Here is a 25,749-nt window from a genome sequence, read left to right on the forward strand (position 1 = left end):
AGACAAGCAAGGTCTCCCCCATAGAACAGGGTTAGATCTAGAAAATGAAGTTTATAATTTAGGTAATTATTCTTCGAATTTTATGGTCCTGAATGTTCAGTCTGATACTACTCCAGATTTGCCTGCTATTTCAGTACTACCAGTCCAAGGCGAATTATGTGTCAGAAAGAATGGTTCCGCATATGTAGGACATAGTGATTGTACTACTACTGTCGAGTATAGTGACAGTGGGAAATCTATTTTCAAAGCCTCACGTCATTCTTATTTTGTTTGTGGTCAGACCGCATATATTCGTCTGCCCCTCGATTGGGATGGAACATGTTACATTGCCTTCCTACTGCCACCAGTTTTTCTAGCCCCATCTGATTATCATAGAAACACACATCTAGTACACGTCAGACATAGAAGGGAGATCGAGTCCCCAATTGTCGATCAAACTGAAACTACTCTAGAACAGTATCAAGACTTCAATAAAGGTTTCTTCTTCTTTATAGGCCCTGTCCAGAATAGTAAGTTAATACGTAGGTTAACCAGAACCCTCGAAGCAGTAGTGAATGAGACTACTTCTGCTCTAGGTAACTTAACCGAAGAGCAATCTGCTATGAGATTTGTCGTGCTCCAAAATCGTCTCGTTCTTGACGTCATACTGGCCGATAGAGGAGGAGCATGTAGAGTCATCGGATCTAGTTGCTGCATTTTCATTCCTAATAACGTGCCGTCTGTTTATTCAGCTATAACCAGACTTCATAAAATTGCCCATCAGTTACACCAGAATCCAGGCACCTGGACATGGTCCAGTTGGCTCTGGAGTATTATATCTGCCTGGGGATGGAAAGTATTGTCATTCCTAGGTATTGCAGTAATGATCATATTCAGTTGCTGCCTCTGTATACAATGTGGCCCTGCGATTTGCGGCATTTGTGCTACCTCTTGTATTCCTAGTCCTAAATCCCGTTCCAAGACAATTCGAGACGAGCAAATGATGCTATATGAAATGATAGATGGTATCATGAATATTGATGTTTCCTGATGGAAACGTAGGGCACAAGGAGGGAATGTGGAAAAGTAAATTTTGCCATGTCATATGTGCCTACGTGTTCCCCATCTTATGTTATATGTGCATGATCGATATGCATGTATTCCCCTCTGATCGATTAAAGACGCAATTACAGTTGTGTCCATCTCTAGTATGCCAGTTTCCAGTTTTCGTGAATATAACGAATATCAGGCCTATGTAAAGCTACGTTGCCACGTTTTACAGTGTGTCGTTAATTCATTGAATTGTCCCCGTTTCTAGGCCTAAAAAGGGCCCGGACTCAGATTCAGCTCCTGTTTCCTGAACTCTCCGAGGAGCGATACAGCCCCCACCTGTATCCCTGACCCTTCACTTACTTTCATGCCTCGCAGTGCCCGGCTAGGCCTGGCTCTGCCTCCCAGTCTGCCAAGAGTATGTTATGTTTCTAGTTATCAGTCCAGCCCTCCTTCTCTGCATTCCTAAGCTACTGAATCACATCAATAGTTTCCGTCATGGTCTAGCCTTTATGTCTCCATGTAAGAGAAATACTGTATTAATATTCATAGAATATTCCTCGCACACGCACTACATATAGAATTATGTATGCACCAGTCTTAGTGTCTGTTAGCCTTTGCCCTGATAACTTTTGGATTCTATCAACATGTACTCTAAACACCAGATACTAGATATGCCTGGGTACATGTCGCTCTGACCCTCCAGACTTTAGTCTCCTCTTCTAGGGCAGAAGTCATAGCCCCCAGTTCTCCCTGGTAACACGTCATTGCCAGTTTGCGCGCACCACTAGGTTAGAGGTCCCAGCTGCTCAGGTAGCCCCCTCCATGTTTCCGCCCCTTTTTATGACATATTCTGTTACGTTTACATCACATGTCTATGTATACGCCCTGTACACGCCTTCTTGTTACATCATTTTGCCCTTATCTTTCGCGACTGCTACAAACCACGCCTACTGCTACGCCCCCTGTATTGAATGTAATGTATTTGTTTAACTATAAATATTGTGCACTGTTATTAAAAGCTAGCCAATTCCCAGATCCTGCCCCCGGCAGCTGCCATCCTATTCCCATGCAGGCTGTCCTGTTCCTGTCCTGTTATGCCTGATTAAAGCCTGTAAACTCCAGCTACCTCGAATCTTGACTCTTATTTATTGAGCTATCTGTTTATAGAGTATCCTGAAAAATAGAACCGGTAATTAATTAATTATTTACCACACAGTGCCAAATGATTTCATACAGCTGCTGCAACAATTTCTATTTGTCCCAGGCTGTATGTCAAGGTCTGGGTTTTTCTTTGCATTCACATACTTCTATACCTCAAATATGCATTTAAATTAAAAAAAACGTCGATTGAAGAGTTTTTTTAACCTAGCGTGCTTAGGGCCATATGTATCAAGCACTAATACGTTCGTAAACGCCGAAATTCACAGAATTTCAGCGTTTGCGAACGCACTGTGCAAAATGGTATGTATCACAGAAATCTGTGTGCAAAATAAGCAATCGCAAAATTTGCGATTCCTTATTTTGCGATTGCATTTAAGGAATCGCTAATTTTGCGATTCCTTAAATGCAATGTATGACGTATAAAAAAAATGCAAATTGGCCTTAAGGAATCGCAAATTACCACCAACTTCAAGTTGGTGGTAATTTGCGAATTCCTTGAAAAATGCACTTTTTTGCATTTTTCAAAGTGCAATGTGAGGCACATACATGCCCTTAGGGCATGTATGTGTGCCACATGTGCACCCATGCTGATTCAGGGGTGCAACAGGGTATCCTTTGGACACCCCTGCACCCTTGAAATTATTCTCAATTTGCGATTCTCAAATTGTGAATCGCAAATTGAGAATAACTTCCCATTCATTCCTATGGGCCTCCTGGCCCATAGAAATTAATGGGAAAGTATTCCTTAAATGCGATTCACAATTTGCTAATCGCAATTAAGGAATACTGAAAAAATCGCAAAAAAAGTGCGATTTTGTACATACATCCCTATTTGCAATTCTCAAATAGCGATTTCTAAAAAAATCGCTATTTGAGAATCGCAAAACAGGTTGATGATACATATGGCCCTTAGTGGGTTGCTGTTAGTATGAAGCACTATGCAATGGTGGCAAATTGAAGTCCTTGAATGGGGAAGCTGGTCAGCCACTTTGGGTCGTGCAGGATTTAGTCAAATGCAAAACAGTGCTTTTTCCCCTTCTAAAGTTGGCTGGTCTGGAGTAAGGAAGGGGGTTCATTATACTCAGACACTAAGGGTCTCATTTATGAGAAGTGGCGCGTCGCTGCGTGAGAGCAGCGATGAGCCACTTCTGAGTGCGCCCTCCTTGCGACACCAATGATGCGTCATATTTACAATATGACGCATCATTTCGCAAGGAAGGACAAATATTTCAGTATAACTGACTTATCCATCAGCGCAAAAAGTGGCGCATTGCTGGAGTTGTGTCGGAACCCTGACGCAACTCCAGCAATGTTCCTTTCACATTGGGCAAGCCCCATGTGAAAGGGCCTACGTCACCCTTACGCAGGCTTACGGTTTTGACGATTTGGCATCCTAGAAGTGGCGCAGCAAAATCTCATAGATTTCGCTGCGCCACTCCGACCCTTTCTTGCGGGAGTATGCCCACCCTGCATACATTATACCTGGCATAGGTATAATGTAGCGCAGGGGTTTACGAAGTGACCCATCTACCTACATGCGTCACTTTGTAAATATGGCGCATTTTTTACACCACTGGTGCGTCACAAAAAGTGACGCAAAAGTGATGCAAAAGTGACGCAAAAGTGACGCAAAAGTGACGCAGGGACTCATAAATACGCCCCTTAGATTTCAGGACATGGCTGCAGTCCCTAGTGGTTGCCTGCATGTCAGACCTACTCTATATCACACACTTGTATGTCTGTGTTTTAAACAAAGACGTGGTTGCCACATGCCGTGGAATGCCTGCGCCCCTCCAAGGATTTGACAAGTTACAACAGCAAAATGTAAACATGCTACTGCTGTGCAATCCGCCCTGAGAGCTCGTGAGGCGCCTTTTGCCAATGAGTTGAACGTGTTGTCCGGATGACTGTGACGAATCCAAGTTAGGGAAGACCATGGATGTCTGACTGGCCACATTAAAAAATAGAAATTCACAAATTCCTGAAGCAGATATCGGGAGTAATTATAATCAGGATCAAAAACAGAGCTGAGGTTTAAGCAGCATTCAGCAGGTCTGAAAGGAGCCTGGATTGTTATTTGGAGCTGGTGGGTGGTGAAAATAGTGGGGACAGCAGAGGCGTAGCTAGAGCTTGTGGCGCCCGGGGCTATCCCTCAGATTACCGCCGCTGGCGGGGGCGGGGGGGCTGAGAAAAAGGACGGCGAGCACTTGAAAGAGGTTTGAGAGACACGTAGTATCGCCGCTAATAGTTACCTCGATCATGCAAGTTACATGCACATACATGACACGGTCCAAGGCTACACAGTTGAATACACTGGTGACCGACAGTTCAAAGGAGAAAACACAGACTGCATGATCTATCTGGGGACTCAGAAAAACCGCATGTGACATCCATCAGAGAGCTGTGTGAACGAATACCTGGTAATCCCCTCAGCACAATGCAAACATGCACATACATGACACTGTTCGGGGATCCATCTTCTACAGCTGACATTAAATGTCAAAATATCATGGTCCCTCCAATTAACTGGCTTCATTTTAGCTTCTGTATCTATTAGTTAATAGAAAGCTTTCTATCTAACTATCGATCTATCTATGGGCAAAGTGTAATCTATTATTTGTCAGCAATGTTCTGGCTAGGAGGGGAAGTGATTTACAACAAGCAAAGCCTCAAGTGTGTCTTGAGGACTATTCCCTAACTCAAATTTGGTAGTACATAACACGTTACCCTTTGCATCCTTTATTTATGGCTTGTGTAGTAGTTATAAACAAATACATTTATCTATATAAATAAAAATGTAAATGTTCGTTTGTTCAAAATCGCAAATCTCCAAAAGTTCTTCACCGATTGCTTTGAAATATTGACACAACGTTGGATTCTAATAGAGGGGTGTTTTTATATAAACAACGTTGGATCCCAATATGCGCATGTCGAATAGGCGTGTGTTTTTAATCGAAAGCACGAACAGACACATAAAAATGTAAATGTTCCTTTGTTCAAAATCTTAAATCTCCGAAAGTTCTTCACCGATTGATTTAGAATGGACAGTTGGTGTCAGGATGGCAGACCGGGAAGTGGGTGGAGGGAGGGGGGGAGGAGTTGGTTCACTTTGCAATATTAAGAAAGGACGCATAGAGACAATAGTCTACATATATTAGGATGGGCAGTTGGTGTCAGGATGGCAGACCGGGAAGTGGGTGGAGGGAGGGGGGCGGAGTTGGTTCACTTTGCAACATTAGCGCATGTTTATATAAACACAACATTGGATTTGAATACGCGCGAGTCCAATACGCGCGTGTTTTTAATCGAAAGGCCGAACAGACCCTATCGATTTGGTTGCTGCGCAACAACTACAAGGTACGCATAGAGACAATACTCTACATATATTAGGATGGACAGTTGGTGTCAGATTGGCAGACCGGGAAGTGGGTGGAGAAAGGGGGGAGGAGTTGGTTCACTTTGTAACATTAAGAAAGGATGCATAGAGACAATAGTCTACATTTTAGGATGAACAGTTGGTGTCAGGATGGCAGACCTGTAAGTGGGTGGAGGGAGCGGGGAGGAGTTGGTTCACTTTGCAACATTAGTGCATGTTTATATATACACAACGTGACAATAGTCACAAAAACATATTGTGTGCCCACAAGCATTGGGAAATTAAACATATTAGAAACGTGGGCTTACTCTTTTCTTTCTCTTCCATTTAACCAGACTGAGCCACAGCAACGCTTGGCAGGGTACAGCTAGTATATAATAAAAATTTAAGAGGAGATAGTGGATTACATCCGTTCAGTGAGATGCAGGCACACAGAATAGGCCTTGTGAGCATCAGCAGAGATACTATACTCTAAAGACATAGTAGCAAATAATCTCTGAGGAAGAAGAGTGTTTTTTCCACATTAGATGGGTTGCTCTATGGCAATAACATAAAATCTGACATTTATTCTGTGGTATACAATGGGACTAGGGGGAGGGCATACTTGTATTGATATACCTTCTCTCCAGTAGGATATTTAATTTAGCCACATTAATTTTCACTGTGATAGCATAGATCTATATATTGTTCCATTAACATAAATGCCCATAGATATGTACCTAAATACCCTTTCTCTTTACTTATACACATACATATGTACACATCACAAGCGCAAATGCACATCAATATACTGCTATTCATTTTTATATGAAATCTGTTGCCTATTGTGAATACGCACTTAGGCAACCATTCTCTTCTGCTTCAGAGCCCAAACTAGTTCTGCTTCAGACTCAACACAAAATGCCTTCAATTTCTGCTAAATTATATAAACAAGCATTTGCAATGCAATAGGTATTGCATTTACACGAGTTTAAGCTATTAGCATTATAAATGGCAATGCCTTTTTTTCTGTTTTAAAAACTAAAACACAGATAAAAGGCTTTGTTATTTGCAATGTCAATAGCTCAAACTCGCCTACATGCAAGACCTATTGCATTGCAAATGCTTGTTTTATAGGAATTGTCTGTGAACTGTCTGCCACTCTGCCACTCACTAAAGATCCTTTCCTCCCCTCTGAACACCATTTGGCTCTTACCTCACTCAGCCTCCTGTACTCCAGCAGCCAGGGCATCTATGGTAGGGGTTGGCCAGCACTGACAAAGTCAAAAGCTGGTAGCCAGCTACATACCTAATAGTTTTGCCAGTGCTTGTTTTTAATAAAGCATGTTACAGCTGGTTTATGGGAACTTCATCAACCTTTGTTCAAAGATGTTAGAACAACATTGAAGGGATAGATTCTGCACACTTGGAATATTTTGATAGCTCTGCTCATTAAAGGGCTCGCAGAGCCAAGCCAGAGCATCGGCTGGGTGTTCCCAGTTTATTTGTTGGGTGGGTTGGGCAGGACAGAAGGAAAGAAAGGAAGAAGGGTGGATGGAAGTGAAGAAATGAGGCAAGAAGGAAGGAAAGAAAGAAGAAAAGACCAAAGGAAGTCGATATGAAAGAAAGAAAGAAAGAAACAAAGAAATAACAAAGCAAGAAAAAGGAAGGAAGAAAAAAGGAAAAAAGAAAGCAAAAGAGAAAGAAAGAACGAAGGCTAAAAAAGGAGAAAGTAAAAAGAAAGGAAAGAAAGAAGCCAAAAAAGAAAAAGGAAGATAGCAAGACAGAAAGAAAGAAAGAAAGCAAGAACAAAAGCAAGAAAGAATGAAAGCCAGAAAGAAGGAAAAGGGAAAGAAAGGAAAGACTGCAAGAAAGAAGGCATAATTTAATACAGAAATCTACACAACCTATTTTGCTGTGAAGTAGCTGAAGTCAGATAAACAAAACGCACTCCAACAGCTATTTTTAACACCATTGGCAGGATAACGGAACAGATGAGACCGGACTGTGCCTTTCTTACATTAAAAGCGTCCTGCTATCACTGGAGGCACTTGACTGTCCTGAAAGGCCAGGCAGGCAGTGCAGTCTTTTGAGTTGTGAGCAGCTGACAGGTTGCACATCCCTGGCTTGAAAGGCAATATCAGATAGCTTCTCGTTCTAAGCACTCAACTGGAAGCTCTTCTCCTGCTTGCTTCCCTGTCCTACTTTTGGGGCATGAGTAGCCATCAAAATGAAAATCACTTATGGCCAACCAGACGAACCTGGCAGAGCTTCAGCCACTAGCACAGACTGGCTCTTTAGACTTTAGGGATTCTATAGCTTGAGGACCACGCTTCTTTCACAAGAAACGATTTATTTTCAGCAAAATATCCCACAGCGGTGGCACAATCTCTCAGGGGTTGAACCTTTGGTAAACTGCACTTGCCTAACTGAAAGTCCCTAATAGGTAGTGCTATCTGACAGAGCTCAAAGAGCTAACCAGATGTGCTTTCCTGTTGACTAATCCACGGCAACTGTGCAATCTGTCATGGTTTTACACCCCACACCCCTCTTGTGCTTCTGTCACTCAAAATGCTAAACATGTGATGTAATTTATTGGTGCTATACTTTGTAAAAATATTTGTATATACAGAAACATTTGTTAGGTACTTTTCAGTCCGACAGCCTAGAACAGAATGTTGTTCAGGCAAAGGCTCGAGGCTAAGAAGTAATGGATGGCTTACCCAATCCCACGCTCAAACAGTTTCTTAACAGTATGTGCCAACTTCATGCAATAGTATGACTGGCTATCTATCTCAACCATAAGTTTGGGGCTTCAAAGTATGAAAAAAGAGCAAGAGAATTATAAGAAAATATTTTCAGATTGTTTTGATTTGGCAATACTTTTTACAGCATGAAAAGCATACATTCTTAACAATTGGGCACAACTAGGCTGCACAATGTGTATGAGGGAACAAAAGGTGACAATTGAGGTAATTAAAGAAGAGAATACACCCATAGCCCTAGAATACCAGAAAATTTTATTAAACGTGGATTAATTACTTGCCTTTTTGTAAACCTCGATAGATTCCAGTGGTGCCTGCAGCAGCGCTGGGAACGCCAGCACCATCATTCAATTTGCGGCACCACCAGCAAAACGGCCAGCACGGAGGCGCGCACCTTCCCCAAAACTCCTGGACGCTCCAGCAGCAAAAACTGGAACCGCGTGCGCGCCGCGCAGCACGGATAGCCCGTTGCAGCGGCTTTATAATTTATTTGTGGACACTGACTTAGTGAGTGTCCCCGAATAAATTATAAAGGCCGTCGTAATGGGCCACAAGTGCCGGGCGGCTGCCGCCTCCTAAATAGTGCCGCCTGGGTCTGTCCCCCCCACCCCTCCCCCTAGCTTCGCCGTTGGGGGACAGGTTACCGTATCTGCTTTTTAGGTCTCGCTGGCGTTGCAGCGCGAAGCGCTGCCACCAATGAGACTTATAGTCACCGTGTTTGCCTCCAAGGGAGACAGACCTGGATACAGACCTGTGCACGAGCCGATTGTAGTATGGGCACGAGCCGATTCAGGTCTGTGAACGCGCTTCACAGTGAAACAGCTTGTGCGCCGCAAGTAACAATTATCACAGCATGAGACCCCACTTATCACAGCATGTCAACAGGCGCCCCAGGCTGCTGGAGCACTCAACTATAATTAATGTGCAGTTGAGTGCTCCAGCAGTGTGGGGCGCCTCTCTGCATGCTGTGATAAGTATCACTTTGGGGCCTCATGCTGTGATAATTAGGGCGGCATGCTCTATTTGCAGCACTGAACATTTTCAAAGAAGGCGAAGCAGCGACATTCATTGGAGACACTCACCCTCACTCACCCTCACGCCCTCACCGCCCTCACTCGCCCTCATCCCCTCACACCCCCGACCCCTCACACACCTCCTCATCCTCACACCCCCTCACTCTCACACACCCTCACACACCCTCACTCACCCTCTCACCCTCACACACCCTCTCACCATCACACCCCCTCACCTTCACACACCCTCACCATCACTCACCCTCACACCCCCTCTCCCTCACACCGCCTCACCCTCACACCCCCTCACACCCTCACCTTCACCCTCACACCCCTCACCCTCACACCCCTCACCCTCACTACCCCTCAACCACCCTCACACCCCTCACCCTCACATCCCCTCACCCTCACACCCCCTCACCCTCACCCTCACACCCCCTCACCCTCACACCCCTCACACACTGTCACCCTCACACCCCTCACATACCCTCACACACCCTCACTCACCTTCACACACCCTCACTCACCCTCACACCCCCTCACCCTCTCACCCTCACACCCCCTCACCCTCACACCCCCTCACTCTCACACCCCCTCACCCCCTCACCCTCACACCCCCTCACCCCCTCTCACCCTCACACACCCTCACTCTCTCACACCCTCACCCTCACACCCCCTCACCCTCACACCCCCTCACCCTCTCACACACCATCACCCTCAAAAACCCGTACCTCACACACCCTCACCCCCCTCACCCTCACTCACCCCCCTCACCCTCACTCACCCTCACTCACCCTCACACACACACACACACACACCCTCACATACCCTCACCAGCATAGCATAACAAAACACAGCATAGCATAACGAAACACAGCATAGCATAGCATAACAAACAAAAGCATAGGATAGCAAAAGCACAGCTTAACAAAACAAAGCATAGGATAGCAAAACAAAACATAGCATAACAAAACAAAACATAGCATAGCAAAACACAACAAAGCATAGCATAGCATAACAAAACATAGCATAACAAAAGAAAGCATAACATAACAAAGCATAGCAAAACAAAACATATCATAGTAAAACACCAAAACATAGCATAGCATAACATAACACAACAAAACATAGCAGAACAAAACATAGCATAACATAACATAAAACAAAGCATAGCATAACAAAACATAGCATAACAAAACATAGCAAAACACAGCAAAACATAGAATAGCATAACAAAACAAACCATAGCTTAACATAACAAAGAATAGCAAAACAAAACATAGCATAGTAAAACAAAACATAGCATAGCATAACATAACACAACAAAACAGCAGAACAAAAGCATAACATAACAAAACATAGCATAACATAACATAAAACAAAGCATAGCGTAACAAAACATAGCAAAACACAACAAAATATAGCATAGCATAACTAAACACAACAAAACATAGCATACATAACAAAACACAGCATTGCAAAGCATAGCAAAACATAGCATAGCATAAGAAAACACAACAAAACATAGCATAGCATAACAAAACACAACATAGCATAGCATAACAAAACAAAGCTTAGCATAACAAAACATAGTATAACAAAGCATAGCATAGCATAACAAAACATAGCATAACAAAACATAGCATAGCATAACAAAACATAGCATAGCATAACAAAACACAACATAGCATAGCATAACAAAACAAAGCTTAGCATAACAAAACATAGTATAACAAAGCATAGCATAGCATAACAAAACATAGCATAACAAAACATAGCATAGCAAAACAAAGCATAGCATAATAAAACACAACAAAACATAGCATAGCATAACAAATCATAGCAAAACACAACAAAGCATAGCATAACAAAACAAAGCATAGGATAGCAAAACTAAACATAGCATAGCATAACATAACAAAACAAAGGTTAGGATAGCAAAACAAAACATAGCATAGCATAACAAAACATAGCAAAACATAACAAAACATAGCATAACAAAACACAACAACACATAGCAGAACAAAACATAGCATAACATAACTTAAAACAAAGCATAGCATAACAAAACAGCAAAACACAACAAAGCATAGCATAACACACAACAACACATAGCATACATAATAAAACATCGCATTGCAAAGCATAGCAAAACCTAGCATAGCATAACAAAACATAGCATAGCATAACAAAATACAACATAGCATAGCATAACAAAACACAACATAGCATAGCCTAACAAAACAACGCTTGGCATAGCATAACAAAACATAGCATAACAAAGCATAGCATAACAAAGCATAGCATAACAAAGTATAGCATAACAAAACATAGCATAGCAAAACAAAGCATAACATAATAAAACACAACAAAACATAGCATAGCATAACAAAAAATAGCATAACAAAGCATAGCATATCAAAACACAACAAAACTTAGCATAGCTTAACAAAACACAACAAAACATAGCATAACAAAACAAAGCATAGGATAGCAAAACTAAACAGAGCATAGCATAACAAAACAAAGCATAGGATAGCAAAACAAAGCATAGCATATCAAAACACAACAAAACATAGCATAGCATAACAAAACACAACAAAACATAGCATAACAAAACAAAGCATAGGATAGCAAAACTAAACAGAGCATGGCATAACAAAACAAAGCATAGGATAGCAAAACAAAGCATAGCATAGCATAACAAAACATTGTATAACATGACAAAACATAGCATAACAAAACACAACAACACATAGCATAACAAAACATAGCAAAACACAACAAAACATAGCATAGCTTAACAAAACACAACAAAACATAGCACAGCAAAACAAAACATATAATAGCATAGCAAAACATAGCATATCAAACACAACAAAACATAGCATAGCATTGCAAAACATAGCATAGCAAAACAAAGCATAGCATAATAAAACACAACATATAGCATAGCATAACAAAACATAGCATAGCATAACAAAGCATAGCATAGCAAAACATAGCATAGCATAACAAAGCATAGCATAGCATAACAAAACATAGCATAACAAAACATAGGTTAACAAAACATAGCATAGCAAAACAAAGCATAGCATAGCAAAACACAACACAACATAACATAGCATAGCATAACAAAACAAAGCATAGGCTAGCAAAACATAGCATAGCATAATAAAACAAAGCATAACAAAACATTGCATAGCATAACAAAGCATAGCATAACATAACAAAACATAGCATAGCAAAACAAAACACAACAACACATAGCATAACAAAACATAGCATAACACAACAAAACATAGCATAGCTTAACAAAACACAACAAAGCATTGCATAGCATAACTAAACAAAGCATAGGATAGCAAAAAAAACATAGCATAGCATAACAAAACAAAGCATAGAATAGCAAAACAAAACATTGCGTAGCATAACAAAACATAGCATAACATAACAAAGCATAGCATAACAAAACACAACAACACATAGCATAACAAAACCTAGCAAAACACAACAAAACATAGCTTAACAAAACACAACAAAACATAGCATAACAAAACAAAACATATCATATCCTAGCAAAACATAGCATAGCATACCAAACACAACAAAACATAGCATAGCATAACAAAACATAGCATAGCAAAACAAAGCATAAGACACACAACCACGCACACACAACCACAACCACACACACAACCACAACCACACACAACCACACACACAACTATCTATCTGTCTGTCTATCTATCTATCTATCTATCTATCTATCTATCTATCTATCTATCGCCCTCACTCTATCTATCTATCTATCTATCTATCTATCTATCTATCTATCTATCTATCTATCTATCTCCCTCACTCTATCTGTCTATCGATCTATCACCCTCACTCTATCTGTCTATCGATCTATCGCCCTCACTCTATCTGTCTATCTATCTATCGCCCTCACTCTATCTATCTATCGGCCTCTCTCTATCTATCTAATCGCCCGCACTCTATCTGTCTATCTATCGCCCTCACTCTATCTATCTATCGGCCTCACTCTATCTATCTAATCGCCCTCACTCTATCTATCTATCTATCTATCTATCTATCTATCTATCTATCTATCTATCTATCTATCTATCTATCTATCTATCTATCGCCTTCACTCTATCTATCGCCCTCACTCTATCTTGCTATTGCCCTCACTCTATCTATCTATCTATTGCCCTCACTATCTATCTATCGCCCTCACTCTATCTATCTATCTCCCTCGCTCTATCTATCTATCTATCTATCTATCTATCTATCTATCTATCTATCTATCTATCTATCTATCTATCTATCTATCTAACACCTACACTCTATCTATCGCCCTCACTCTATCTATCACCCTCACTCTATATATCTATCTATCTATCGGCCTCACTCTATCTATCAATCTATCTTTTGCCCTCACTCTATCTATCTCCCTCGCTCTATCTATCTATCTATCTATCTATCTATCTATCTATCTATCTATCTATCTATCTATCTATCTAACACCTTCACTCTATCTATCGCCCTCACTCTATCTATCGCCCTCACTCTATCTATCTATCTATCGCCCTCACTCTATCTATCGCCCTCACTCTATCTTGCTATCGCCCTCACTCTATCTATCTATCGCCCTCACTATCTATCTATCACCCTCACTCTATCTATCTATCTATCTATCTATCTATCTATCTATCTATCTATCTATCTATCTATCTATCTATCTATCTATCGCCCTCACTCTATCTATCGCCCTCACTCTATCTATCTATCTGTCGCCCTCACTCTATCTACCTCACTCTATCTATCTATCTATTGCCCTCACGCTATCTATCTATCGCCCTCACTCTATCTACCTATTGGCCTCACTCTATCTATCTATCGCCTCACTCTGTCTGTCTATCTATCGCCCTCACTCTATCTATCTATCTATCTATCGGCCTCACTCTATCTATCTATCTAATCGTTCTCACTCTATCTATCTATCTATCTATCTATCTATCTATCTATCTATCTATCTATCTATCTATCTATCTATCTATCGCCTTCACTCTATCGCCCTCACTCTAGCTATCTATCTATCGCCCTCACTCTATCTATCAATGTATCTATCTATCTATCGGCCTCACTCTATCAATCTATCTATCACCCTCACTCTATCTATCGCCCTCACTCTATCAATCTATCTATCGCCCTCACTCTATCTATCGCCCTCACTCTATCTATCTATCTATCTATCTATCTATCTATCTATCTATCTATCTATCTATCTATCTATCTATCTATCTATCTATCTATTGCCCTCACTATCTATCTATCTCCCTCCCTCCCTCTATCTATCTATCGCCCTCCCTCAACCTATCGCCCTCACTTTATCTATCGCCCTCACTCTATCTATCTATCGCCCTCACTCTATCTATCTATTGCCCTCACTCTATCTATCGCCCTCACTCTATCTAGCTATCGCCCTCACTCTATTTTGCTATCGCCCTCACTCTATCTATCTATTGTCCTCACTATCTATCTATCACTCTCACTCTATCTATCTATTGCCCTCACTATCTATCTATCACCCTCACTCTATCTATCTATCTATTGCCCTCACTATCTATCGCCCTCAATCTATCTATCTATCTATCTATCTATCTATCTATCTATCTATCTATCTATCTATCTATCTATCTATCTATCTATCTATCTATCTATCTATCTATCTATCTATCTATCTATCTATCTATCTATTGCCCTCACTCTATCTATCTAATCACCCTCACTCTATCTATCTATCTATCTATCTATCTATCTATCTATCTATCTATCTATCTATCTATCTATCTATCTATCTATCTATCTATCTATCTATCTATCTATCTATCTATCTATCTATCTATCTATCTATCTATCTATCTCCCTCACTCTATCTATCTATCTATCTATCTATCTATCTATCTATCTATCTATCTATCTATCTATCTATCTATCTATCGCCCTCACTCTATCTATCGCCCTCACTCTATCTATCAATGTATCTATCTATCTATCGCCCTCACTCTATCTATCTATCGCCCTCACTCTATCCTTCAATGTATCTATCTATCTATCGGCCTCACTCTATCAATCTATCTATCGCCCTCACTCTATCTATCGCCCTCACTCTATCAATCTATCTATCGCCCTCACTCTATCTATCGCCCTCACTCTATCTACCTATCTATCTATTGCCCTCACTATCTATCTATCTCCCTCCCTCCCTCTATCTATCTATCGCCCTCACTCAACCTATCGCCCTCACTCTATCTATCGCCCTCACTCTATCTATCGCCCTCACTCTATCTATCTATTGCCCTCACTCTATCTATCGCCCTCACTCTATTTTGCTATCGCCCTCACTCTATCTATCTATATTCCTCACTATCTATCTATCACCCTCACTCTATCTATCTATCTATTGCCCTCACTATCTATCTATCACCCTCACTCTATCTATCTATCTATTGCCCTCACTATCTATCGCCCTCACTCTATCTATCTATCTATCTATCTATCTATCTATCTATCTATCTATCTATCTATCTATCTATCTATCTATCTATCTATCTATCTATCTATCTATCTATCTATCTATCTATCTATCTATCTATCTATCTATCTATCTATCTATCTCCCTCACTCTATCTATCTAATCGCCCTCACTCTATCTATCTATCTATCTATCTATCTATCTATCTATCTATCTATCTATCTATCTATCTATCTATCTATCTATCTATCTATCTATCTATCTATCTATCTATCTATCTATCTCCCTCACTCTATCTATCTATCTATCTATCTATCTATCTATCTATCTATCTATCTATCTATCTATCTATCTATCTATCTATCTATCTATCTATCTATCTATCTATCTATCTATCTATCGCCCTCACTCTATCTATCGCCCTCACTCTATCGCCCTCACTCTATCTATCTATCTGTCGCTCTCACTCTATCTCTCTTTCTATCTATCGCCCTCACTCTATCGCCCTCACTCTATCTATCTATTGCCCTCACGCTATCTATCTATCGCCTTCACTCTATCTACCTATCGCCCTCACTCTATCTATCTATCTATCTATCTATCTATCTATCTATCTATCTATCTATCTATCTATCTATCTATCTTGCTCACTCAATCTCTCTATCGCCCTCACTCTATCTATCGCCCTTCCTCTATCTATCTATCGCCCTCCCTCTATCTATCTATCGCCCTCACTCTATCTATCTATCGCCCTCACTCTAGCTATCTATCCCACTCACTCTATCTATCGCATCACCACAGCCTCATTCAGCAGCACCACAGCATCACTAAGGGGCACAACAACATCACTATGCGCTACCACAGGCTCATTGAATGCCACAGCATCACTAGTCGCCACCATAACATCACTCAGCGCCACCACTGCATCAATCTGTGCAACCATTCAACAACAACTGGGTCAAATATGTTCTCTCAATGTTTCAAGCTTTATTACAAATGTCACAAAAAGAGGTTAGTATTTCACTTCTGTTCTTGGATTTTCGTCACAATAAAATACACTGAACATATTCTTTACAAAAGTTATTTACAAAAGTTTAAGCTATTGCCATTATAAATTACAATAACTTTTATTTAAGTATTAATTATTAAAAAAATTAAAAGCCATTGTTATTTGTAATATCAATACATCTAAGTCACGTGAATACAACACATATTGCATTACAAATGCTATAGGTGTCACAAGTTATAACTATTGGCATTGTAAATGACAAAGCTAATATTTTTGCTATTTTCAAAACCAACACATAAATAAAAAATGTGTCATTTACAATACCAATAGCTCAAACTTTCCTAATGCGAGACCTTATGCATTGCAAATGCTTGTTTTGTTTGCAGTCTTGTGTAGTTCGAACTCGATCCAAAAGTATTGGAGCGCTTTATATGAGCACCAGTTACATTACACATTCATGTGTTTTTTGATGCACGGGGAGATTAAGCGATATGTCCAGAATCACATAATGTTGAGCTGATGCAGAGGCTCAAATCAGGTTGCAGTTCCAAAGTCGGCAGCTCTGGCCGGTTATGTATGAGTCCATTGACGTGTTACACATCTGCTACACCCCACTCCTCAAAGCATACAGGCCGTGCTTCCAGAAAAGAACAATCCCTGTGACTCCACGGGTTGCTAAATATTTTCTTTTCAAGTTGCATTTGTCTATTGCAGTACTGTTGATCATATATCAGGAATTTAGTGTCTTTTTAAACATTTTGGTGGCTATGTGGGCGGTGATAGGAGATTAAAAGCAAAACAGAGGAAGGCCCCAAAAGTGGAAGCTGCACTGTCTACCAAGGGAATGTATGGTACTCCCCGTGAGCAGAAGGGAGTTAATAAAATAATAAAGATGTGACATTGTTGGCATCACTTTCTGAGGCATAAGGTTTCCGTGTTTTAAAAGTGGGAGTGCCATGTAAATAGTGTACACAGCTGTAAACACTGTACTCTTAAGCCAATTTACACACGTGCGCTGCATTCAAATGCCCTTGCAGATTGCGCACCTGTAAATAGGAAGACATGCACACAATAGGCACACACAACAGGTCCTTGCACACTTTATCAAAACAACTGTAAATAAATATGACCAGTTTGGTCAGGCGAATGTCCTTGCATCTACGATATGGCATATTAGTAAACAGGTTCATGAGCTGTATTGGAATGGAGGCCCACTTTCTATTTAAATACATGAACTTATGTGTATATGCTACTTTCAGTTAATCTTTACAGTCTTTGCAAACAAGTTTTATTTTTCTTCTAAGTGTGCTGAGTCTTGGGGCGGGGCCAGGGGATGACAGGCATTGAGGTGGAGTGGTAGGTGCACTGCCTTTAGTGCGCATGTGGATTTGGCCGGCCGTCTCAGGACGGTAAAACCCACATGCACATTGAGGCTGTCTCCAACCTGAGCTGCGTTGCTGGGTTGGAGACAGCAGGCACAGCTCCCCGTCTCCCTGGGAGTGCAAATCAAGGGTGCTCAAACCTATCTTGATGATGCTCTCGTGCTGTGAGAGCAGCCTAAGGATTGGACGCAGGGGATTCTGGAAGCCCGTCTGTAGAGGACCAGAAGAGGGCGATGCGGCTGAAGGTAAGTTCTTATTTTTAATTCTTTTATTTTTTCACCCTAGTCCGTCCATCCCCCCTGCCCCGTCACCAGCCACCACTGACTGTGCAAAACCCAGCAGCTGTTTTGCTACCTGACCCCTTTCTTCTTGAGGATCATCATCAACACATATTACAAATACCTATTATCTTTCATGCTATTGAATTTGAAACTGAGTCATACTTAATTTTTCCTAAGATATCTTGAACGATCTAATTGGTTTAGATCGTGATCTGTGTCTTTTGCAAGTCAAGCAGAGTACTCATTTGACTCTTCAAAGACAACTTTGCACAAAGTATTGCTCTTTGGTGGAAAACTGGAGAGAGAGGGATATCCACTTTTCTGAATTTGTGGGAATCCTCAAAGCCGAAGGTACCTCATGTGAATCAATTGTGAGATCTTAAGCAAATCAATTTACTTCACTGTGCTACAATTGTATTGGCTGAAAAAATTGGAATCAGTTATAGTACACCACATAAAAACAAAAAACTCACATATACTGGGCTAAAATGTTACTTCATAAATCATAATATTGTTATGGACAGAAGATACAATGAAAACTGGATTGTCTCTTGACTTAAAGCTAGCAATTTCAACAGGGATATGTTTAATTGCCTGTTTGTAAGTTTATGTTCTGAAATTAGTTTTAATAAAAGCCACTCATTGAAGTAATATATTTTAATTTACTCAATTAACCCCTTTGAAATGTTAATCAGGTAAACAATTTTTTAATTTTAAAGAGCCACTCAATTTTTTACATGACACCTTTCACGTCAATTAGATGACACATCTTTTGATAGGCTAGCTCATTCCAGATACTTGGCTCAGCTCTAGCTCACTCTGTTTTCTGGATTGCCTAGATCTAACAGCAGGGGGGGTCTGTCATGGCCACATTTTAGAAAGAATTCACACTGTGCAGATGCCACATTCAGTGTGGTTGAATGGTCTTTAGGCTGTAAAACCAAACACATAAGTTCAATGAGATAACTCTCATTGCACAAACCTGCCTATACGCGTGTTGAAATAGGACATAATGAAGACTGTTTGTACGGTTTCCCTCATGGCTTGAGCTGCACTTGCCACTAAAAGCCTTGCTTGTCTCTAAATGCCGTTGCTCACTTGCCTATTAGGACCTGTACTGCTTCCCTAACAACCCACTTGGGTCATTGAGGGCTGCAAGTGCTTCCTAGTGTCTCCAATTTCTCTCAGTGCCTCCTTGCCAGAGTAGCCACATAGCCGCATAGCCACGTCGCTCCATTTCTTCAGGAGACCAAGCTTCCAGTACTGGGATTTTGTGTTAAAATTATTGTTATAGGAATGTTATTCCGATTGGTTCAATGGAATTAACCCATGACTACTACTCTCATAAAACTTTAGGTTTTCAAGTTATTGTCCAGGACGGCATACATGTTTCCTTGTGACATGAATATCCCACTATCCATACTCTGGCCAATGGTTAACTTTCAGTACCTGAATAACTGCATTCAGCAATGCTCAAAAATGGTGAATGAAACCCCACGCAGTCCTCCACATTTGTATGTCACTGCAATAGGATTGACCCCAACACTATGGGCACAGACAGCAACCCTTTTTAAGAATTATTTATATTGAAATTAGGTTCATGATACCACGGCTAGGAAGAGTTCAGCAGGTGAGTCAAGTATGCAAGTAATAGTCAGATATCATCCCGTTAGTCCACAAATTTGACTCCTTTGACTTTTCCGTAGAGCATCTCTATCCTCCTCCCACCCCATTATAAATATTATTTATTATTAATTTGAGTTGTATACAGCACTAGCAAGACTCGAAGGTATCAGAGTGCTGTACATGTTATGTGATAATGTTCAAACCAGTTTCCCACCTGTGGCCATGGCCTCCACACGCTGCACTCGTAGTGTTCTGTAGTTCCTACTAATCTGTAGGATCTGCGCATTGTTTGGCCAACATAAACTAGGGGCTTGCTGTCAAAACAGAGTGCAGTGTGACAAGGTGCATGTTCAAAGTGACATGTTGGGTGCTCAGTAAGAGATGTGCAGTGTGTATATATATATATATATATATATATATATATATATATATATATATATATATATATATATATATATATATATATATATATATATATATATATATATATATATATATATAGTGGAAATATGTACAATTTATACAGAGGAGGGAGAATGAATAAAGATGGTCAGAGCTATGGGGACGCAATGGCTCTGGCAGATACAGCAGTTATTCAATAATTTTGAGCCAGAGTGTGGACCATGTAGAATCATCAACGTTTCAACCCTTACAACGCACAGTTAAGTTGTCAAACGGGTCTTCATCAGGACAAGAATGGGAGACAGCTTAATGTAGGTAGTCAGGGCGTCCTCCGGAATCGAATGCAGCCAGAGTATCTTTAAATGTTGGGGGCACTCTCACCAGGCGATGTTTGCATTTATGGCTTGATTCAATTGATTATACAAAGTTGTTGTTAGCAAAGGAATAGTGTATTCCTGACAGAACCTTTGTTGTTGTGCATAGGCATATAAAAGAAGGCAGCAATGGAGCGTACTCCTAAGATGCGACCCCCTACTCTAAGTGTAGCTAGAGTGTGTGTAGGTGTAAAGCCAAAAATCCCCCCAAGAGACGATCCATCCCATTACCTGATGGGATAAAGTAAAGGACCCCGCGTTGCTCACGAACTAGTCACCCCTCACGAGACGTCAGATCGCTGCGTGGTGATTTCTCAGTGTTGGACTTTGGCCCTTAGGGCAGGTTCACCCCTAGACTTTTTGCTTGAAATGGTGACCTGGAGATGGTGATTTTGGGATTCTGCGCACTTTCACTGTGTCCCAGTGGAAAGTGCGTGCGCACTCTGAGTGCATGTGCTGAGCTAGGCCTGCCCGCCCATAGGAATGCATGGGGAATGTATGTGTCCCTGGTAGTTCCTGATGCGTGGGGTGTACAGGCTTGAGTCTGGTATGTGTGAACTCGTGTGAGTGAATGCTGCGCAACGGTGTATGCAGCATGTATGTGTCTAGTAGCGAAGCGCCATTTCTAGACATGGCTGTACGTGTGCTGTGAGGGTGCTGGCGTGTGATTGGCTGGAGCTGGCTGGCATGCCAGGCTCCAGGAAGTCTGGATGGGTCTGCCCGGTGGTGAGTGGGAGATTAGCATGAGTGATGTGTGGGAGGAGTGTACCTGTGTCCTGGATGGGCTGGGTTTTCCCCACACAATGCTGGCTCCGCCCCCCTGTGGTGTGTCTAATGACCCAAGCCCTGCCAGTGAATAGAGAGGGTGGTTGAGGTAAACAGAGTACTCAAGAACCAGCTGCGACTGGTTCCGCCCCCACTCTACACCCTTGAACAAAGGAATGCACTGTATAAAAATGGGGCTGTGTCCCCACTGAAGTTGTTCTCTTCCAGGATCCTGAGAGGGCTGTTGTTGCTGCTGCTGGGCCAGAGGACCGCCACTTGGGGTGTCTCCCTGCCTGGAGACCCAGTGTGCTGGCTCTGGGCCCAGCCTTGTCCCCCCTGCCTGGCCAAAGACTGCTGGGACTCTGCCCTGCTTACTGAGGGCACCTGGGACCTTTATTTTACCTATAGCGCCTGGGAGCGCTCTATTTTGGTCCTCTAGCGCTTGAGAGCGCTGTATTTGGCATTTAGCGCAGGGAGCGCTGTAAATTGCCCTTTAGCGCTGAGGAGCGCCTTGCCTGCCTAGCGAGTGCCCACCTCGCTTATTTTGGTTAATTTGCCCCCTGGCAGGTGCCCACCCTGCCAGGGACCTTGCCGCTATACTTTAGGTTTACCTCGAGGGAGCCCACTCCTCGGTAAACTCATCCCCCGCCTACGAGTGCCTGGAACGGGCCGCCGCGCTGCCCGCGACGACCCGGAAGTGGCTGGCCGGCCGGCCAATCCGAGCGCGGCCCGGACGGAAAGCCCGCCCCCGCGACCCGGAAGTCAGGCGGGCCGGGGACCGGACATCGGGGCAAACCGGAAGCTGACGGGAGCCCACCCCGTGCTCCGGTAAAGGTAGAAGCCGGCACCCTTCCTTGACCCCCCAGGCTCCCAAAGCGAGGGAGAGCCCAGGAGGGAAGTGAGAAGTCTGCAGAGAGAGCCCCGGGGAGCGGGAGCTCTCGAGAAGGAGACCGCCGCCTCGAGACAGCCGGTGAGTGCACCAGACACGGGAGGGGCGCCGGGACACATTGTCGGTGTCCGCCCCCCCCCCCCCCCCTCGGCAGCGCGACCTCGCTCTTTGTTCTCTGAGCCCAGAGGAGGCTCACGGGGGCCTCTGTCGTGCTTCAAGAGCCCAGAAAGGCTCATAACGGCGGCATTTGTTTGTGGGAGCCTGCGAGGCTCAGGGGCATTTGTCTTGGAGCCACGAGGTGCCCCGGGAGCACCAGTTGTTCTGCAGAGCCCAGAGAGGCTCGTGAGCCCCCCCCCTTTTGTGTTTTGAGCCCAGAGAGGCTCAAGAAGGGCATTTAGTGTTCGATGAGCCTAAGAGAGGCTTGAGGCACTACCAGTGTTCCGGGTCCCCCGTGAGGGACCCCCACAGCCCAGTGAGGCTGCATCTGTGATTCATTTTGAGCCCAGAGAGGTTCTAGGGGAAATTCTATTTGCCAGAGCCTGCGAGGCTCTAGTGGGTGGCCACATCCTCCTCAATTGCACCAGTTGCCCAGCACTTTGTGGGCAACTGCTACGTTTAGGCCCCCCCTGACATTGGACACAGGGCGTCCTAGCCCCAGAGAGGCCAGTTGGCCTAGGGACAGTCACAGGTGGTGACTTACGTGGGTTTGGCGCAATTGTACTTTCTGCACCTCTGAATGTGTTTTTATGCGTCATGTGCCTTACACCTCTGAATGTATTGTGATGCATCATGTGTTTTCCTCTTTACACCTCTGAATGAATGTCATGCATTGCATCATGTGTTTTCCTCTTACACCCCTACAGGTATTGTAATACATAGGTGGTTGTTTTCTCCCTAGTACAGGTGGTGCTAGTGAGATCCTGGTTACCAGTAATTACTGGTTGTGCGCTCTATTGTTATATTGTGTGCTATTTTGTGCTAAAGTAATTTTACTTTCTGAAAGTGCTACTTCTGATTCCTGACAGTGGTCCAGGTGGCCCTGTCTTGTACATATCCCTTGTAAATTCTGCCCGTGCCTCTGGCACATTGTAAAGTGTGTGTTTTATCTAATGTGTTTTGGTGTAATACAAAGGCTATTTTTATATAACCTTGTGTGGAGTTTCCTTTGTGGTGGGCCTTTGGTTGTTGTTGCTGGGGTGCGTGCGCAAATACTTAGCCTACATCGCCTCCAAGTTTAGCCTTGCTGCTCGCGCCACGTTACCTAGAGGGTGAGTAGGGGTTATCTTGGCGTGTAACTCCCTTGCCCTGACTTGGGTGTGGTGGTCTCTGACTGACTTTGGCGAAAGCCCTGGCCAGCCGGGGATCCCATTTCCAACATTGGCGGCAAGCGGCGGGATAAGGATTTGTGTTTGCGTTGTACCTTGGTAGCAGCTGGCTGCACCACAAAACTCTGCATTTTAGATGACCACATTTTTGGGGAGTATTGTTTTGGAAGTTTCATTATTTTCTTCTCCTGAAGAGTGTCATTTGATTGTGTTCAGTACATTTGTCCCCCGCCCTGCTTCCAGAGTTTGGTACCTGTGTCGCTTTTGGTCAGGTTGAGAAGTCAGGGGTGGTAGAAACTGCCTTACCGATCCGAGGGGAGGGTGTGTGTGGATGAATGGTGTGTTTTCCTGGACGCACGAGTATGAGTTCTCTTTGATAAGGAGATTGTTGAAGTTTTGGAATTGTGTCCTCTTACTTCAGATTGTTCAGTCCCCTGTGTTGCACGTGTCTGTGATCATCTTGCCAAGATGGAGTCTGCTTTTAATGTCTGGGGTCTGTTTTTGCATGAACTGAGAGAGTTTTGCGAAGAGAGAGACATTGCAGTGAATGAGTCAGACACCCAGTCCCAACTTAGGGGTAACCTGATCCAATGGCAGAAGGATGACTGGGAGCGTGAGCACAGTGCGGAGAGGGCCCGGGTCTCACACCATGAGGGTGGTGGGTCAGAGGGGAGCCCTGAAGAGTCTGAGGAGGAGGAAGATGATAGCACAGGGACGCCAGCAGATAGTGAGGACCCCATAGATAGGGAGTCCCTTGCTGGGTCCAGCGTAGGAGGCAGCGCCTCATCCCTTTACCTGTCCCCAGAGGAGCTGGAAGATAGGAGGAGAGAAAGGGAGCACCAGCTGGCTTTAGAGAAGCTCAGGTTGGAGCATGCCCAGGCTATGGCACAGCTGGGCATTAGAAAGCAACAGCTAGAGACCGAGAGGGTCTTAGCGCAGGAAAGGATAGAGGAGGCTGAGAGGGCCGCCACCAGAGGCAAAGTAGCTCTGGAGGGTAGACTATCCCCTGCGCGCAGTGTTGAGTTTCTGGATCCCCCAGGGAGGGTTGAGTCCAGTGGTGGCAGCTATTTAGATTCCAGTGTAGGAAATCCCAGTCCCAGTTCCCCCAGTCTGGTACCTGTTTCCCAAGAGGAGGAGTATAGGTTGAAATTCAGGGGCAGTAGGAAGCTGCCTCACCAGTCGTGGGAGAAGTTTGAGGATGAATGTCATGGAGCACTGTGGGCTTGGGTAGAGGTTCACACTGACTCTGATTTTGAAGTCTTGTTTGATCTTATTGTCAAAGAGCAGGTGCTCAGTGGTTGTTCGCCAGAGTTGCGCCAACACCTGTTGCAAGTTGGATTTACTGATCCAGAGTTACTGGCAAGGGAAGCCGACCGCTGGGAAAGGGCCAGAGGTTCTCTAGAGTCATTGGTGAGTGAGTCCAAAAGAAGTGGTTCAGGTATCTTCCAGCCCAGCGTGGTGGAAGAGGCTCAGTGTAGCCCAGCTAGGTCCCTGGTTAGTGAGAAGGGTGTAGGGGCTGACTGCCTGGCTCAGTGGAGCAGGAGTCAGTGGGTGGCTGAGAGCCCCCAGAGGCCCGAAGCCCTGTCTCAGAACCTGGGTGGTTTCTTGAGGGAACACCAGGTTGGGGACCTAGGCTGTCCTGTTAACCCAGTTGAGGAGGATCTCCTAGTGAGTAGAGGACCTGGAGCGTCTGTAACCAGAGCTCCTGTGGTTCTAGAGTCTGGCAGTACCGCTCCAGTAGGGAGGGTACAGGAGTCCAGAGTGAGGAGTGATTGGGGGAGTTCCCCAGTGGAAGGACCAGTGGGTCAGGGACTACCCAGTTGGGCTAG

The sequence above is a fragment of the Lissotriton helveticus genome, chromosome 5_1 (genome assembly GCF_964261635.1).
Source record: "Lissotriton helveticus chromosome 5_1, aLisHel1.1, whole genome shotgun sequence".
In the NCBI taxonomy this organism is placed as follows: Eukaryota; Metazoa; Chordata; class Amphibia; order Caudata; family Salamandridae; genus Lissotriton; species Lissotriton helveticus.